The sequence below is a fragment of the Pleurodeles waltl genome, chromosome 8 (genome assembly GCF_031143425.1).
Source record: "Pleurodeles waltl isolate 20211129_DDA chromosome 8, aPleWal1.hap1.20221129, whole genome shotgun sequence".
Classification (NCBI taxonomy): domain Eukaryota; kingdom Metazoa; phylum Chordata; class Amphibia; order Caudata; family Salamandridae; genus Pleurodeles; species Pleurodeles waltl.
Genome location: NC_090447.1, coordinates 773,018,604 through 773,032,947, shown reverse-complemented (window position 1 = coordinate 773,032,947; position 14,344 = coordinate 773,018,604). Strand labels below are relative to the sequence as shown.

The window sequence follows — 14,344 nt, the reverse complement described above, 5'->3', positions numbered from 1 at the left end:
GTACGTTGAACCAAGACTAATTTAACTTCAGTTTTCTATCCTTATTTTCCACAGCACCCGAAGTTATGTGTTGGACAATGTTTAAAAATCTATGAACAAAAGACTGCAGATTTGAGAACACCCTCTGTATCCCAACTCCTTATTTCTTTCAGGAAACCCTACAACCCTGTTTCCGCCGCCACTTTGGCTCATTGGGTCAAATGGATTATGTCCCTGGCAGGTATTGACACTTCAATGTTTGGGGCTCATTCTTCTAGAGGAGCTAGGGCTTCCAAAGCTTTCTGGGCTGGTTCCCGTCTAGAGGATATTCTTAAATCTGCAGACTGGTCAAAAGATAATGTATTTAAAGTTTTTTATTGTAAACCAGAAGATAATGTTTCATTGAATGTAATTAATATGCTTTAAACTCGCATAATAGGAGCCACCGGTCTTGACATAAAATGTAGATTTTCCTAGTCTAGGACAGAAAGTCTTAATTATTTTTTAAAGACACTGAGGCGAGTATTATCCCACCTCTTGTTTAATATTCTCTCCCTCCCTTTCTAGCACCATCATCCACCAATCAAACTTCCTCCTAATCCTTCATCCTTCGCCTCCAATGCCAGACTTCATGCTGCGTCATCTGCCTCTACAGTGTCATGGTCTACAGTTCCTGGCTTTCCGGATCTTCCTCATCTCAACAGATTTTTGGACTTATTTGCTTTTATTTTGGCTATTTTTATTCTTTGTTCCATTTTTCCTCTATTTAATTCTGCTTGATTTGTTTCGCAAGAAAATAGGGCTGTTCGCAGTCAAGTGATGTCATAATGCTGTGTGTACATCCTTTTTGGTTCATTTGTTAGGACTACGTTTTCAATCCCATTGGCTCTGTGTTGTTTGCCTCCTGGGATTTGTAGTGCATTTCTTGACTACTGCTATTGATTCAAAAATTAAGACTTTCCGTCATAGACTTGGAAAATCTACATTCCCATTTGGTACACACTAGCTCTTTCAGGTAGCATTAAGGACAATTATTGAAGGGTCCACGTACTGGCACTTCACTTTGTGTGCGTATGGCACAATTAAGGACAATTACTGAAGAGACCGCTTGTTTTTAGCACATCATTGTATCTTCTAACTGTTTTATACTGGTAACACCTGCCCACATTCTTTACTCTCATCTGCAAAGCACTAGCTCTTTTTGGCAGCACTAAGGACAATCACGGAAGGATCCCAGTGTTTAGCGTGTGTTTTTTAACCTTTTATAATGTGTTCTTTTATCATGTAGAGGTTTTAATTACCTGTATCATGATAAAAAATGTTTTACCAAACGTATAATGCCCATGGGTTTATAACCCGGCTTACCTGCAACTAGGTTGTATGGAAACAAGCACTAGCAAAGCCTATACCTCTCAGCCACAAAATCTAAATGCTTTGCCTATTCCTCCCTATGATCTCAGCGCCTGTGCAAGCACATGCAGCATTCAGCTTGTAAGGAATTTTCTTAAAGCAAAAGAAAAAAAAACATTAAAAAATGGCCGTCACATATGAATAAGCAGGCACAGCAGCCATCTTTCACATTCTTTTAGGTTTAAAAAAAAAAAATCATTATAAGATGGCTGCCGTGTGTGTGCATTCAAAGATGGACACATTTTTTAATTTACTGTTGCAATATGGAGGGTGGCCATTTTAAAGCGTAAATGGAAAAATTAAGAATGGGCATGATGCTGCATAAATGAGGGCAAACAATCATGCTAGTACCAATGTGCAGCAGGTGGACCTACACAAAAAATAATAAAAGGAAAATAGGTAAAGGCAAATGGCTGGATTTTGTGTGCAGCTGACAGATCCTTGTGTCACCTAAGTCCCAGATCAGTGGGAGCTAAATTGTGGGTCCACCACTGGTGAAATGCAAGAAGCATTTCCACTAATTTCTTTCAAACACAGTGTACCCAACTGCTGCTTAGTATAAATTGAATTAAACGATCCCTGGAGTCTAACCTTGTTTATTACCTTCAGTAACCCCGCCCTACCGCTGCAACTGAAACCAAACTCAGCTTAAAAGAACTACTGGCTGAATAATCCAAGCTGGTGGGCAGGTCAAGTTGGCCTTGGGACTTCTACACCACATTTCTTCTGTGCCACAGCCTCCCCACACCGTGTGCAAACCCACAGTAACATTTGTGTCTAGGGGCCAGGACAGAGAATTGAAAAGGCATATGATTGTCTTAAATTTTCACCCACACTCACAGGCTACCTCCTCCCGCTGGGGAGGCCGGAAATCGAAATGAGGCAAAGGTTAGTCCATATTCTACACCCCTTATAACCCTTAAAGTTATACGTTAGGAGATGTGGAAATAAGCATTGATTCCCTCAGTCATCTGCCACACCTGTTCTGCAGGCCACGGCAACCCCTGTGGATCCACATAATCCCTGAGAGTGAGTGACTGATGCGGTCTCCACTACACCTCAGCACATTGGTTTCCCCACGAGTTAACTTCCCTGGCATATGTGTACACCTCCTTTCTGACAAAATGGGAATCCTGGGTATGGCCTTGTGGACACTGAAACCACGTTTAGTACAAAAGAAGATGTCTGTATTATGTGTATGAGTGTAACGGAGTACATCCAGAAATCTACTTTTCTTTCGAATAGGCAATTTGCATGGCACAAACTCAGCAGTATTGAGGGACAGCTTTGCAACCCAGGGATGGCTATCCTTGGGACTACCTATGTCTTTGGGAAAACTGGGCCCTGGGAAATCCACAGATATTGCACACATACGCAGTTCAGGGTTTGTTGAGGTGCATCCATGCCGCCAAGATAAAAAAGGGCATTAGCATGATAGTGCTGGGATTGCCATGCTGATGTCCACGCCACCGATTCACCTTCCACTTGCCATGGTGCTAGGATGGAAGTATTTAGGCCTGGATGGAGGCAATGCCTCTACCCAAGTCTAAATTAAGTCTTTTATGTTCTGTGTGGCTACCCTGTCCGACAGTAAACAGGGAAACATTTCTGAAATAAAGGCAGACATTTAGATTACCAATTTTTTTACAGCAGGATTTTTTGGGGCGAGTGGGCGTGAGGGAACAAAGGCGTATTTGGTGTGGTTAACTTCCTAATAGCCACAAATATAAGGTTCTTGTTTTTCAACCAAATTCCCACATCTCCGTACTGATTTTTTTAACGCTTAGTTCTTTAAAAGAGCGGCAACAAGCAAGATATTCTACATTATAAGACAATGAACAGTTTTTCAACGTGAATGTGCAAGGAACATGTATTTAAGGATCGCACTGAAAGAATTGTAAACTACGTACTTAATCTCAAAATCAGCTTTAGAACAATGGAATGCCTTTCCTGAATGTCTTTTTCTTCTTTCTTTTCCAAGTGTTTCTTATACTTCTTTGTTCTTCTATACATTTTCACATGTTATAGGATAGCCTTCCATTCTCGTGTTATGGTTTCGTATGTTTTTATATTAATATTTTTCTAAATATGCTATTGTTTTTTCTTGCCTTTTACTACAAGGGCATAGTTATGCTTTGTTTATTCTATTGTTTATCCTTAATACAATTTATTAAACCACAAAAATGATGTGCAATGTCACTATCTCCAACTGTAACCGAGCAACCCCACTTGAGAAGGACAAGAATGCAGTAATATTTTTAAGTGAATTAAAGTTACAGGCTAAGTGCTGTTTTTGACACATAAACCACTAATCTAGGATTGTTTTCTAAACAGACTCATTGGAGCCAACGTCCTGACAGCTTATAAAAGGTACAAATGGCCCAGGGAAGAGTTGGGAGAGGGGTTACTCTTTCTATACACTTGTAATGTGACAGTGAGTATCATGCCATCCCCTCGGCCTGAACTACTGAAGCAGCGGAGATTACCGTGAATTCATCATTTACCGTGTTAAATAGAGCAAGAGCTATTGGCTTATTTTCCGTCGAGCAGAAGTAAAATAGCACTGATAAGCATTTCCTCTTCCCAGAAGGTCTCACTGGCTTTAGCAGAAAGCTTGTTAACTCGTCCATTATATTCCAGGACAAACCTGACAGGTCCAATTACTGCAGTGAAATGATCCCTGTATTACAAAAATACCCTTCCCTTATTGTGATTAAACTGTCTTCTATTCTTAGCATTTCGAAACAAATTTAACAAATTACATTTCCTTTCCATGCCCACCTAGAGGCTATTCGATCCTTTTCAAGAGTAATATCACATTTTTGAGTGCAATAGCGGGGTTGTGTGCTAGAAAGAAGGCCTTTCACTCACAGCGCTGCACAGGATGCATTTTATAAAAAGTTCTCTAACTAAACATGAATAATTTCTACCTTCAGTATGGGTTATTTCTTTTTATACTGAGCGGACAAGCCAACCCTCTTAGGATATGGTAAATGCCTCGACGTGCTTGAGTACGTTTTGATTGCTACGGAAATACTAATCAATCACATCCAAGTGCTTATTTTTTGTCACCTACACTGGCCTGCCCCTCTTGATATCCCGGCTGTGCCAAAAGAACCTTCATTTTTTTAAATGTATATAAAATATAGAATAACGTACACCTTGCTGTATATTATAAGAATAATGCAAGTTATAGTGAAGTTCCAGGACCGTATAGTGAAGGCAGAGTTCCTTTGTAAGACCATGGAACTCCAAGGCGACCTGCAATCTCTCTTTTAATGTAATGCAGAGGGTACTTTATTTCCTATAATTTGTGGTCACACCATTAGCCTTCCGATACCTCACTTAAGTCGTCTGTATTTTTGCTTTCATGCTCATTACAAACATGAATAATGAAAGCAGAATCTTTGCTGCAAAGGTAAACAAACCAAAAAGCAGTTAATATTTTTGCAAACTGTTAGAAACTGGGTCTCTATTTGGCAGTGGCTTGCACCCCTGTCCAAGTAGGGACCCTCATTCTAGTCAGGGTAAGGAAGTCATGCAGCTAAGATAACCCATGTTCACCCCCTTAGTAGCTTGGCTCAAGCAGTCAGGCTTACCTCAGAGGCAATGTGTAAAGTATTTGTACACCCACACAATAACACAGTGAACACACCACAAAAGTACTCCACGCAAGTTTAGAAAGCTAATATTTATGTGACAAAAATACCAAAACGACAACAATCCAACATGCACAAGAAAAGATATGAATTTTCAAAGATTAAATCTTAGTACAGCATTAGAAACATAATAGCTCCAACTGGGGCTGTCACGATGTCTTGGAGTCGTCTCCAACAGTCCGACGCCACTCGCGAGTGAGTGCGGGCTGGTCACAGAGTTGCACAGACCTCATTTATAGTACTTTGGAAAACAATGAGGAAACAATGACGTTGCACGGAGTCAGGGAGCTGAGGCGTCGCTGGAGCCGGTGGGCATTGGTTCCTTATTGCTACCTGGGAGGTGAGGCATCGGTTCTTTACTGCTAGACAGGGGAGGTGAGGCGTTGTTTCTTTACTGCTAGACAGGGGAGGTGAGGCGTTGGTTCTTTACTGCTAGACAGGGGAGGTGAGGCGTTGGTTCCTTACTGTTGCAGGGTCGGTGAATCCAGCAGGTCAAGATGCTAGGCATCGACTTTGCGGTATCGCGATCACACCACAGAGCCACATGTGGTGCAGCGGAGTTGGCGTCAGGTGTCACAGACATCATGGACACAGCACTCAGGATTCATTCAGGCTGCGGCAGGATTTCGGAGGCACTGTGGAGGCATCGGGGCTGTGTTGCAGGTCGTGGTCGCTGCACTCAGCAGGGACCACTGATCCAGTGCATGCAGAGGCACAGAGTTAGACAGCAGCACTGGTTCTGGAGTCGCTCTGGAGTCGATGTGCTTGGTTTCTTCTTGGTTGCACCAGAATTCACTCACAAGGACCCACAAGCTGGATTTGGCACCACTTTGCAAGTCAGAACTCTCAGCAAGAGTGCCCAGGTGCTGGCAGATGAAGTATTGATAGCCCTTAGACTTCTTAACAGGAGACAAGCTCAGTTCAAGCCCTTGGAGAACCTTTGGAAACACGATGTAGAAAGCAAAGTCCAGTCCTTTCACTTCCAGGACAGAAGCAGCAAGCAGCAGGCCAGCCCACAAAGCAACAGGCAGAGTGGCAGTCCCTCCTATAGCATCCAGCTCTTCTTCCTGACAGAATGTCCTCAGTCCAGAACTATGTTGTGTCAGAAGTCCAGTACTGATTGCCATTTCAGTCTTTGTAGTGCACAAGACCCTGCCTTTTCCTGCCTTGGCTGCAGACACACTCCAGGGGATTTGCGATTGCTTTGTGTAAGGACAGGCACAGCCCTATTCCGGTGCTAGTGTCAGCTCATCCCACCACTTTAGCTCTGGAAGACCTATCAGCCTGGTGATGGGCCATCAGGATTTGCAGGGCACACCTCAGCTCCCTTTGTGAGACAGGCTTCTTGTGTATTCACTCTGGACAAACTGTCATCCTGACCCAGGCGAGTATTCAGCAGACATGCAGAGGCACTGAATGGATAAGCCAGAAAATGCCCACTTTCTAAAAGTGGCATTTTCAAACTTATAATTCAAAAACCAACTCACCAAAAGATGCATTTTCAATTGTGAGTTCAGAGACCCCCAAGCTCCATATCTCTTTCTGCTTCCAATGAGAAATTACACTTAAAAGATATTTCAAGGCAATCCCGATATTACCCAATTGGAGAGATAGGTCTTGCAATAATGAAAACGGAAATTAGCAGTATTTCACCATCAGGACATGTCAAATACACCATTACATGTCCTACCTTTCAAATACCCTGTGCCCTGCTCACTGGGCTGCCTTGGGCCTACCTTAAAGGTAACTTACAGATAATAAAAGGGAAGGGGGATGAACTTGCCAGGTCTACGTGGCAGTGTAAAATTGAACATGCAGGCACTGCAATCGCAGGCCAGAGACATGTTTGCAGGGCTACTCGTGGGTGGCACAATCAGTGTTGCAGGCCCACTAGAAAGTATTCGATTTACAGGCCCTGGGCACATCCAGTGCCCTATATTAGAGACTTACTAGTAAATCAAATATGTCAATCACGGATAAACCAATCACCAATACATTTTAGACAGAGAACATATGCACTTTAGCACTGGTTAGCAGTAATAAAGTACCCAGAGTCCTACATACAACCAAAACAAGTAAAAAACATAGAAGGAGAAAGGCAATAGGTTTGGGGATAACCCTGCAAAAAGGGCAGGTGAAACACAAATGTATTTTAGAATCAGCTGAACGTAAATCAGATTTCCATTTGCACACATTGAGACTCCAGAACTCAATGGTAATACCTTACTGCAGTTAATCAGCTACAGAATTTCTTTACTACACACGACTAGAAAGGTCCCAAATCAACTGTAATGAAATTAGAGTTGAGCTTTTATACATGGATTGCAGGCTCTAAAGTGTTACAATAGCTATAACAACACAAATAATAATAATAACCATAACAATCTTAATGACAATAATAAAAGCAGTACCAAAAACAACAAAAGTAATCACAATCATGCTTATATTCATAATAATAAGCTTCCATGATGCAGCCTTCCAAGCACACTTCAACATTATTATTGGTCACAGACACATACTGTGCTAAGAGTAGTGTGAATGGGATTTTTGTGGGGTAGCCCATATAGCCAACCACCATATATCTCACACAGACCTATGCCTGAAGAATGCCACTGTTGTTACCTGAGCCCTGGAGATGTCTATCTTTACAATGGATGGAGGACAGGCAATATGCAGATTGTAGCAATGGATTGTAGCACTGGATGTTGCCTAGTGTTACCAAAGTAGAAATGTTGGCCTGAACAGCTGCGTGGTTGGCATCATTGCCCTCAATATCAATGAAAAGCTTGCCTGATGAACACAGTTTCCTTGAAAGTACACAGTAAAAACATAAGGCGCTTCACATCCAAGTCATGCAGGATTGTGGAAGAATGGGTGTGGGGGCATGGTGAGGGAATATAGTCAGGGAAACAATCTCAATCAGGTGAAACTTGCCCAATGATTTTGGGATGACAGAAGAATGTATTAGCAGAACCATTATCGTTCTTAAACATCATAATTGTTTCTGAGGCGCAAAGAGCCTGAAGTTCTGCATTAAGCAACTTTGATTGCTACTTAGATGCTTCTTTCACAGTGGAAAAGGACTCCTTAAACTTGTTACCGTAGGCTCCAAGGCTGCTAATTATGTCTTGGAGGTATCCACATGCACCCATATCAGACAGGCGGTGTGAAAAAGGCATGACAGCAAGCATTAACTGAGGACCCACTACTTGGAATACAATGACTTTGAGAGAGTAGCCTTGATAATCTGGGACTCCATGATCAAGAATGGTCTGTGTCGTAGGTGCCATGGATCCATCATGGCAAAAAAGTCCTTGTTCACTGGCGAGGGTCCCGGTGTCACAATGACAGCCCAACACACACCTTGAAGCCATAATAACACTTGACTGAATGCAGCTCCCTCTGGTAACTGATCACATTCTACTGATGTGCTTATGCATCAAGGTTTAGCTGTCCAAAAAAAGCAAGCTTACGAACAGGAGCCACCCAGATTGATATACAGAGAAATCCTTCATTACCGAAAGACTAAAATGTGCAAGCAGGACTGAAGTAAGAAACTGTACCTTGACAGTTGGCAATGTCGGCTGAGAGAGAGGGAATACCGCTATTGGTTCATTCTCTGGACTCAAGAGCTGCGCCAGGGATGATGGAAGCTGCAGCATGACTTGGAGCAGGAGGTGACAGTGATGGTCTATTTAGTACTCCACTTCACACTAACAGCCAACAAGAATACATCCAAGGAAAAGATAGAGTTGTACTCTCCTTCAGTTGTTCCCAGTCACATAGAACAGATGAGACAACCTGTCTGCAAACAAGTCCATAAAAGCTAATGAAAGAACAAAGGGGAGCATTTACTGGGGACTGTGTCTTGGAGACAGACTGCTCTTACCAGACTGGGCTGCTGACAGTCCAACTGCTGTGCCAAGAAGACCAGTGTCCAATCTCTATCAGTAGGACAGCAGAGCTGCATACTCCCTGGTCCAGGATGCCTGCAGTGTCACTATAACCTGTCAACAGGTTTGACGTGGGTGGATTTGCCAAGAAGATAACATGAGAGGAGCTGGTTTGTTTCCATGTGCTTCCACCTCTTCGTGCTACCTGTCTTCTTCGGGTATAATCTGGGTGTTTCTGAGCACCAGTGGAGACCACTAAGAGGCACAAGATTTGCTTAGTGTGTGGTGCCCTCCTCACTCGTCACCTCCACAGTCCATAAGTTGGGGTCAATACCACTGACGTGGTGTCATCCGTAGAGAGGCCTTTGCTAGGGCTTGGTCAGAGACCCACCACAGGAGGATTAGCCCACAATGCAAGTCACTAGAGTCACCACAATAGAAGGAGACGTGTGCCCTAGACCAGCACCCAGCTAAGGAAATGGGACTAGTCTTCTCAGTGCAACGACTCTGTAGCACAATCCAAAGAAGAACAGACAGACTTGACCCTTTTATGCTAAAGTGGCTTCGTTTTTATACAAATAAGGGGAGATGTGCTTTAGTACTTGGTGCAATGTAGTCTTAAGAGAACTGGATTTCGATCCGGAGGCATCCTCTAATTTCAGGCGCTTCAGCCAGTCCTCTAGGAGGTATTTACAGGGTCCAGCTTGAACACAACATCAGATACTAGAGGTAAATGGTCTTCAAGTCGAGGTATTTCACCTTCCCTGGTGTTACTGTGGAGAACTAGAGGAACAGAAGAGTTTTTTGGGGAAGAGAGATTTCTCACTCTCTGCAGAGAATTATGGGTGTTTGTTTCTGCATCTGATGGTTAAGGCCATGTGATTCTCTCATAGCGTTTTTCCTTACCATGAAATCTAGTGTGTAGTTCAGAAACAGTGCCCCTTACTCTGCCCGCAAGTTAGGCTGTGCCCTTGGGACATCGTATCAGTGAAATCACAGAGAGATCACATGTACACTGAGTGACTATTCTCCAAGCACAGAAGACCGTGGTTAAGTATGTCAGCTGCTTTTAACGGCTGATGGGATGACTCCCATGGCTAAAAGCCGAAGCGCCTTGGCATCAACTACCCAATCCGAAGGAAACGTATATGGAAGGAAAAACTGCAAATTAAGAGATACGAAAAGGACGCGAACAACAGGAACAAAGTCTGGATTTAACATTTTAATGAGCGTTGACAAGCAGGTTACAATCCCACACACTTAGATCGAAAAAAGGGCACAGGTCAGAGGGTGTACTAGCAGAGCAATGAGGGTAAGCCACTTATGATGTATGTATGCATACACAGTCCCTGCATTGAAAAGTCTGCACTCTCAAGAGTTACTCAACCAGTTTCCCCGCATGCCAATAATTGTAGCTTTTCAAAACATGAAAGCACAGCATCCTATCGACATCTACACACCTGGGAATCTAGACCCAAAGACCCAGTCTGGCAGTGCCTGCGTAAAGAAATGCAGTCTCTTTGTCAGTTAGGAAAGGCTTCCAGAATATTCCTCTTGCCTCACATCCAATCATGTTAGAATATACTTTTCAGCAACCCAATGAGTGCAGCATTTGTGAACGGGTCATGTGATTTCAGATATTTTCAATGACGAATGACCCCACTTTCTAATACAAATCGTAATCTAGGGCAAAGTCACTTTGAAAACGACCTTGACAGCAAAAGAGTGACATAATTCAGAGATGTTAAATATTATCCTGAAATGCTAACCTTTAGAGGGCAGAATGGTCATTATGTAAAGTCCCGTACCACTAAGGCTTGTATAACAGAAAATGAAAATGTACGATGAAAATGTCTCTCGTAGAACGGATTTCACTAGGGCTCTCCTTTCTGGGAGGAAGATAATGTTATTTACAGTTGGTACTTTTAAATATTATATAAAATAAGATTTTGATATTACAGACAGTGAGTTGCTGGTGCTTCATCCTGATCAGCCTTATGGTGTTTTTTGTGTAGAACGAGGAAAATCAGAGCCTGTACACTCGGCACTCCTGCCTCCATTTCACTTGAAGGACTTTCTGCTTGAACCTGCGCAGTGGAGGAAATGAGGGGGTTCCAAGTGGATCCCGGAAACTGTAGGAATTACTTAACTGGATCTGGGGCGGCCCCACTTTGTCTGCTTTTCATTTAGAGCTGCAACCTACATGGGTGACGAGCATTCTTATTTTCATTTCGAGTCAGCTCGAACACAAATGATTCACTTAGATGGCCATTAGCACTCCCTGTGTTCATCCAGGCTGGGAGGTAACTAGAGCAGTGGTTCCCAACCTGTGGGCCGGGGACCCCTGGGGGTCCGCAAAGCCTCCTCAGGATGTCCGCGGCTGCTTAAAACATTTAATAATATTAGGTATCAGTAATGACTCCTCGGGGGTCCCCGTGTTCCAATAATGATTCAGTGGGGGTCCCCGGGCTCCAGTATTGATAAAATGGGGGTCCACAGAAGTCAAAAGGTTGGGAACCACTGAACTAGAGCATAAACCTTCACACAAATGCCATTCAAAGAAGCAAAGACACTCAGCTATTTGTCACTTTATCTACCTCACATGTACTTCAGGGACAAACTATGTTTTAAAGGTAGGTTTTTGACTTTTTCCAACCCGTCTGTAAGAGATATGGATGCATATTAAGAGTGTCCGCTGTACTTCTCTGTGTGAGTAATTATACTAATAACAATTTGTACAGTATTTATTAATTTAGTTTTCTTTAATTACTTTCATAGCCGTACTCACTCCATTGTAGAGTGTCAGGGCGCTTTACATCATACAGATGTTATACAAATTAAATGAATCATACAAGTTGTAGAAAATGTTATATAAGATGATGAGGGTTACAAGGTGGAGGAATCACACATCATACATACTAGTATGCATTAGATATGTTAAGAGCACTTGTTCTGAGAACCATGAAGTCAGATTTAAAACCTGTATGGGGTCTATGGAGCAAAGTGACTGAAGTTGACTGTACAATTATGTATTTATCACTAGCCCAAAGAGTACTTTTTAGCAACCTTAGAATAATGAAATACTGAGAAAAATGGAATATGTTACTAACCCTGTAAGCATCTTTTCGTGGCATGTAGTGCAGTAGATTCATATGCCCTGAATACTCCTGCCACCTAGTGTTGGGACCAGAGTTGTGCAAATAGTTTTTCTTCTAAAAAGTATTTCGAGTCACAAGGTCAAGTGACTCCTTCTCTCAGTGACAACACGCATAGGCATCAACTCCACTGTTACATTGTTTTCTCACAGGCGGCTGAAGAAGGAGTGTAAGTAATGATATGACCATGCAAAATGTACATTTAGTGTAATCAGTAAATGTAAGTAACTGCAATGGACAGGTGTCCGGGTGGGGGGTGGGCGCATGTGAATCTACAGCACTACATGCCACAAATAGAATCTTACAGCGTAAGTAACATATTGTGTTAGACGGTGTGTGTGGCTGTAGATACACATGCTCTGCATAGACTGTAAAACAGTCCCCCTCAGAAGCTGTGGCTACCCTGTGGGTGTTGCAGTGGTTTGAAATAGGGAACATAGCAATGCCTGACCTACACTGGCTTGCTTACATGTTAAAATAATCCACACAATAATGTTTGGTGAAGGTGTGTGGTGTGGAACTTACAGCTGCCTTACATATATCAGCTATGGGAATATTACCTAAAAAGGCAGTGATTGCTCCCTTTTTCCAAGTAGAGGGTACTCTGGGAGGAACAGGTAAAGGTCTTTCAGCTTTGGCATAGTAAGTCGGATTGTGTTTTACTATCCATGTGGCTATGCCTCATTTGGATGCAGGGTTGCCTTTGTGTGGTGTTGAAAAGGAAACAAAAAGTTGCTTAGACTTTGTAAAAGTTTTAGTTCTATTGATGTAGAACATAAGTGCTGTTTTAACATCCACTGTATGAACAGCCCTTTCCGCAACAGAATCTGGTTGATGGAAAAAACTTGCAGTTCAATTGATTGGTTGAGGTGAAATTGAAACACTACCTTAGGTAGGAATTTAGGGTTGGTGCGGAGATCCACCTTGCCTCTGTGTATTTGGAAGAAGAGTTCTTCTAAAGGTTAGAGTTTGGAGCTCACTAAACACATCTAAGTGACGTGATGGCGACTAAAAATGCCACCTTACAAGAAAGGAATTGAAGAGGGTGTTGGGCATGGTACTTCTTAGAGAATGTTCCTGAAATGTTTTGCTTTTTTTCTCCCATTCTTTGCTGACTCCCTGTATGTGACCTCAGAAGTCTGGGCACTTCTCCACTGTATGGCACTCAGAAAGTAAAGCATGCGCCATTCCTACCTATGTTAGTAAGGGGCGGTTATGGACGTGATTGAGGTGCTGTACCCAGGAGGACCCTGTAAAAAAGGTACCCCACATACCCAGGGCAGGTAGGGCCCTGGCTACTACGGGGACATTGCACTTGCTGTGCCACCCACTCAAAGACCTGCTTTAAGCCTGATTGGATGGTCTTGCGTGGGCGCTAGTGCTCAGCGTGGCAGTCTGTATGCAGGGGCCAACCCTGAGTAGGCATTACCCCACTCCTGGAGGGCCCCGAAGAAGGGGCATGCAGTAGGCGTAGAGCAGAGATGGTATACAAAGATGTACTCTGCCATGGTGGGTAAGACCCCCATGTGGTTGTCCCCTACCTGGGGGAGGAGGGGGCAGCCGTGCCCATGGGGATGGGACGGTCATCTAGTACTGGCCTTTGCCCCCCTGTATTTGCAGGGTTGATATGCACGTGCATGTCTTCAACTGGGTGAGAGGTGGTGTTAACTTACGTGGGCAGGGCCAGCCATGGCAGGTCCTGAGGTGTGCACTTGTGCCAGAGGGCCGTTAGAGGTGCTGGGTCTTGCCCAACAGGCCAGAGGGTGCCCACTTACACAATGGTGGTTTTATGTATGTTGCCCCAGGCCTAGCTTGCCAAAACGTGCCCCTTTGCATAGGATTTTTTAAGATATATTTAGCCAGGCCTAGCTGAGCCTCTGCCCATGTGCACGCTGGTGAACATATATATATGCGGATCTTGGCATAGCTGGCCTCTAGGTGCATAGCTGGCCTATAGGTGCCTACCTGCACCAGGGTGCCCTGCATATAGTGAGTCTGGCACAACTTGCTAGTGTGTGCATACTTGCCTATGGGTGTTGCCATGGGTAGATGGAGCCTGGCTTCACTATTCTGTGTGTGCATACTGGCACACAAATAGTTTTCTACAAAGATACTGAATCTGGCATCACTTGCCTGGGTGTGGCCGGCTGCTGTGTTGTGTAACTTTCAGCTGCATGTGCATTGCGTGTGGTGCCCTGTTCATCACAGATGGTGACCCTCGGAGGTGCAACAGGAGTTGTGCCATACT

The 14,344-nt window shown here is 43.5% G+C and overlaps 1 protein-coding gene across 3 annotated transcripts in view; it reads right to left on the bottom strand.

Annotated features, from left to right (window-relative positions):
* ATP11A (ATPase phospholipid transporting 11A) overlaps nucleotides 1-14,344 on the bottom strand; it is a 661,076-nt gene that overhangs the window by 506,890 nt on the left and 139,842 nt on the right. The gene's annotated exons all lie outside the window — the stretch shown is intronic.